At 34.6% G+C, this 5,547-nt stretch overlaps 1 long non-coding RNA gene across 2 annotated transcripts; it reads right to left on the bottom strand.

Moving 5' to 3' along the window:
• Positions 1–1,087: 1,087 nt before the first annotated feature.
• Positions 1,088–4,854, bottom strand: LOC112723726 (uncharacterized). Of its 2 annotated transcripts, XR_011867154.1 has the most exons (5): positions 4,678–4,854; positions 4,532–4,575; positions 4,315–4,443; positions 1,875–2,187; positions 1,088–1,748 (listed from the first exon to the last, which is right to left on the bottom strand). It is a non-coding gene; the product is annotated as an uncharacterized lncRNA (long non-coding RNA). The 2 variants fall into 2 exon arrangements; XR_003163142.3 differs by lacking the exon at positions 4,532–4,575.
• Between the last annotated feature and the right edge of the window lie 693 nt (positions 4,855–5,547).

The following is a 5,547-nucleotide window of genomic DNA, read 5'->3' on the forward strand; positions in this document are numbered from 1 at the left end:
AAAACTTGGAAAAGCTTTTTACTTGACCAACAGCTTGAAAACATATTCTCCTAAATTTTAATTATCTGGATTTAACGGGATACGTGACATATAATCCTTTTATTTTTGGGTAATTGGAGTTTTTGTGGCACACAAACTGGAATTTGACCATCACCCTCTAATTGGAATTAATTGACCAAGGAATTGGCTACTGATGAATTTTAGAGGAGACTAGGAAGGTCTAAGGAATTAGGGTCTAGTCACATATAGTTTGTCATAAATTAAATCCTACATAATTAAAATAGTTAGTAAGAAAAGTTAATCCGGAAGAATAGATAACTCTGAAGCCTTAACTATCTTCTCCATATTTTCTTCCCAAAGTATTTACTTGCCTTTCTTCAATATTCTTTATATTGTTTAATGTCTTTTATATTGCATCTCAACACTATTTTCTGTTTGTCTAACTAATCCTATCAAACACTATTGTTGCTTAATCCATCAATCATCGTGGGATCGACCCTTACTCACGTAACAGCAGGGGAAACACGAGGATTGATGGATTAAGCAACAATAGTGTTTGATAGGCTTAGTTAGACAAACAGAAAAGAGTATTGAGATGCAATATAAAAGACATTAAACAATATAAAGAATATTGAAGAAAGGCAAGTAAATACTTTGGAAAAAATATAGAGAAGATAGTTAAGGTTTCAGAGTTATCTATTTTTCGGATCGACTTTTCTTATTAACTATTTTAATCATGCAAGATTTAATTCATGGCAAACTACATGTGACTAGACCCTAATTCCTTAGACCTTTCTAGTCTCCTCTAAAATTCATCAACAGCCAATTCCTTAGTCAATTAATTCCAATTAGAGGGTGATGATCAAATTCCAGTTTATATGCCACAAAAACTCTAATTACTTAAAAAATAAAAGGATTATATGTCATCCCGTTAAATCCAGATAATTAAAATTTAAGAGAATTTATTTTCAAGCTGTTGTTCAAGTAAAGAGCTTTTCCAAGTTATACAAGAACTCAAATAGAAAGAGGGTCATACTTCCGTTCCACCCAAATTCATAAAATAAAGAACGAAAATAATTCTTAAATATAAATCAAGACATGAATTAAAATAGAGAAACAATAAAATCAATCCATACAATAGATAGAGCTCCTAACCTTAACAATGGAGGTTTAGTTGCTCATGGAAAAGAGAAAATAAGGATTCAGGTAAAATGTACTGAGTTCCAATCTGATGGATCTGAATCCCCTTTTATAACTAATCCTAATAATTTAAAAATCAAATTTCTAAAATTAAAATTAAAATAATATCTTTTCCTATTTAAAAATCAAATTTGAATTTAAATTCGAATTAATTAACAAGTCTTCAGCTGATGGGTGGGGACCACTTGATTTGTCCATTCTGCAGCTTCTAATATGTGTTTTCTGGGCTGGAAACTGGGTCAAAATAGCCCAGAAATCACCCCCAGCGTCTTTCTGCGATTTTTTGCATGTTGCGCATGTCACGCGTACGCGTCGGTCACGCGCACGCGTCAATGGTCTTTTTCGGGAGTCACGCGTACGCGTCAGTCACGCGCACGCGTCGCTGAGCAAATCTTCAAATTACACGTACACGTCAGTCACACGCACACGTCGCCATGGATACTTCCAAATCACGCGCACGCGTCAGGCACGCGTGCGCGTCGCTCCTCGCTGCCATCTCCTTTGATTGTTGTGCTGCAGAAACTCCATCAAATACAGCCGAATGCTACCTAAAATAAACAGTATTGCACAAAAATCAAAATAGCATCCATAGTGGCTAAAATATAATTAATTCTTAATTAAACTCAACAAATTACATGCAAATTCACTAGGAAAAAATTGGAAAAGATGCTCACGCATCACAATGCTCGTTCCAAAGCCTGGATCCAATTATCTGCATCAGTGGGATTTGAGGTCCCCCTAAAAGTTGGAGGGTGAGCTTTCAGAAATGTAGCAAGTGTCATAGGACCGTCTTCATCATTATTGTCCCCATGATTACCCTGGTTTATATGATTATCCAGTGCCTCAGCTGTCGCCTGCATAACTGCAGCCATATTTCCCAGGGCAACCATAAAGTCCACTGGATCAGTCCCTGTGGGGGCAGGAGTAACGGTGCCTATCCTACCTCTACCTCGCCCGCGACTGCATCCGCGAGTCGACATCTGGTCCCTATACACACCAAACAAGTGATATTAAGTTGATCAGTCTCAATATCGCAGGTCTAATGCTTTAAGTTCCAAATGCATGCTCACAAACATTTATGCAATATATATCAGTCAGATATCCTAATAGCATATAAACACATATACAGAGAATGCACAGAAGCACAATCAGTCCGTCTTTCAGGCTCTATAGGAACGAAATGCTCTAATACCATAATGTAACACCCTACCACACTAAGCTTTACGCTTAAGTCGTAAAACAAAGGTGGTGTGGTATTACGATCTCTAAAATAAAATGAATACATATAATAACAGAAGAATTATAATATGCTAGGAGCCTTGAAGAATAGAGGAAACAAAAATCGCGAAATAAAGGCGCAATGCTCAAGGAATGAGTTAACTTGCATGCTAAGGAAACCATAACTATTAAACATATGATAACAGAAGTAGGAATAGAGTGCCAAAGATACAAAATAACAAGCTCCTAACTCAGCCTACGAAGTCAAGACTGGCCGGAGAATATTTACACACATATACATACATATCCAAAACTCGAAAGTACATATACATCATCCTGCCTCTCCATAAACATCTAAGAGGATAAAAAAGAACAAGTTATGCGAAGAGAAAACTAAGTACTTATATATACATCACAGCATAACAAAATAACCCAGTAACCATTCCGCTACAAGAGTCCAGACACCTAACGAGAAGCCTCTCGACCTGCATATGAAAAACAACAACATAGTATGGAATGAGAACCGGAGGTTCTCAATATGGTAAAGGTGCCACACACATAATATATAAGGTCCTGGGAATCCTAGAACGCCAGAGACAATCCTAGAACGCCGACACTCAGATTATAGAGCTTAAAGTATTAAACAGGAGCCATAAAAGGTGGTTTTCTAAGAATATTTAAACCTAACTTAACTTAACCTTAAATCTAAGTCCCATACTGCCATTCTTCCATACCTCCAACTCCATCATGCATTTTCACAAACAAATAGACAGATAAAGACAAGCACAAGAAGGTTACAAATACTGCAGGTAACAAATACACATTTAACATGGCAAGTACATATAGGCACACCTAATTAAAGCACAAGCAAGTAATTCAAGTAATATGCATAAGATACATGTCTGTCCTATGGCTGATGAGGTTCATCTGTCGGTTATCCAGCCAACTCGACAAGTCTTAATTGTACTTAGACTGTCCCCAGACGTGCATCTCCAAGAGTCTATACATAGCTTTATCTCAAATAATCAATATTGCTCAATGGGGGTAATATTCCCGGGAATTTATATAGTGCCCGGTCACACTTACGTCGTAGGGTCAACAGAGTGTCGAGTTTTCAACCTGGTATACGTGGTGGCAAGCCACGGCACTTAATCCAGGAATCTCGTATCTCAGATTATTTAAATTCATAAGCCATATAAATAATTCAATTATAATTAATCAACATCCACATTATTCTCAATCGCATCTCATTCATCATCATACATCAATCATATTCAATCCTTATCTTTCATTATCACACCTCCCATTCCGTCCATAAATAGTTCCAATTCAAAACATAATTCATTCTTTTCTAAATGAATCAAACTTAAAACATACTCATTTTCTTAATAACTCAAAATCAAACCATATAACCTTTGAATCCAAATCTTTTTAAATAATCATCTAAACAAAATATCTAATTTTTATAAAATTCGGCAGTATCTCCTCTAAAACTCGGACTTTGCCACCCTTTTCGGGTCCAAACCTTCATTCTTTTCAATTCAACATACCCTTCCTCATCATCATAACAATCACCACAATAAATCTACCTCAAATCAATAATTATACTCATACAATATTCAAATCCAACAACCAAAATTCAACTAAGGATCATAGATCACAAATCCTAGGCTTTTAACACAAAATACCTCATTATCTCAACAACCTCCACAATAGTTATACCTCAAATCAATAATTCACCAAATCACCAGTTAATCAATAAGTACCAAACCAACCATGTTCATCAACAGGATACTAAGTATTAAATATACACATGCAATCCAACTTATCCTATGGTCATCTAGCCTAAGTTTTCACATAACATTATATATTAAATGCAAGAAATCTAAACCATACCTTGGCCGATTTCCACGTAACGACCAAAGCTGTTTATTTAAAACCAAGGTAGCCCCTCAAAATTCAACTAATCAGCTTCCTCCAAGTTCCAGTATTCACAATTTCAAGCTCCAATTATTTATTTACAACCTAATATACATTCATAACACATATATATCCAATTTAATACTCAAAGCTCGAATTTAATAAAATTAAAATAGAATTATCGTATCCTCACCTTATCCAAACTTCACATAAGCAAGAGTGAACATTTTTCTCAAGCTAATTGGATCATAAAATATCAGAAATCAAAGAAATTCAACTTCCGATTCAATAGTTCAAGAATTGGGGAAAGAGGAGGTTGAGGGTGAAATAAAAAGTTACCTATGAAATTGTTCCGGTAGAAACGTAGAGCTCGACACAGTGAACACGTGGCCGCAAACGGTGCGACAATCGGAGCTCGGATGGAGGAGTTACGGGAGTTGGAAATTTGCCGTAAGGTTACGGGGGTGTTTCGCTCTTCTTCTCCTTGGGAAGCTTTCAGCTTCGTGTTGTTGAAATGAGGGAGAAGGCAATGCTGGGTTCATTTAATAGGTCGGTCCGGTTTTGGGTCCGGTTCAACCGATTCGGTCTATGCGGTCCAATCTTGGACCCTTTTTTTTTTGAAATTAGTGTCGAAATTCTTGTTTCGATGAGCTCTATTCCAATTTGATATAATATTCACATTTCTAATCTTCTTTATTAAAAACTAATTTATTGACTAATTATCTACTAATTTATCGGGGTTTACATAACACATATTGAAACATAACAAATAATATTACAAAAAAATGGCAAATCTAAAAAATAAAATAACTCTAATTTTTTGTTTTACTTATCTTTTAATTTCGTATTAAAATCTACATTGATTAAAGAATTTTAATTTTTATAATATTTTAATATCTAAAGAAAAAATATCTCGAAAAATTTAAATTTTTTTAAAGTCAAATACAAAATAATAAATATTATAATTTTATTTGTTATTTTTTTTATCTAAAAGTATCTTCAATTTTTTAACATTTTTTCTATTATTAAAGAGAATCGTAAATTAAAATTATAATACATTTTTTAGATTTGTAATTTCTTGTAATATTATTTGTTACACTTCATTGACATATAAACATATAATTAGGGGTATTTGCGGTGCAATTTGAATCGGTTTTGAGTCAAAAACTCATCTAATTCGAACAATAATTTTACTTGTGGTGCGGTTTG

This window comes from Arachis hypogaea, chromosome 11, assembly GCF_003086295.3.
Source record: "Arachis hypogaea cultivar Tifrunner chromosome 11, arahy.Tifrunner.gnm2.J5K5, whole genome shotgun sequence".
In the NCBI taxonomy this organism is placed as follows: Eukaryota; Viridiplantae; Streptophyta; class Magnoliopsida; order Fabales; family Fabaceae; genus Arachis; species Arachis hypogaea.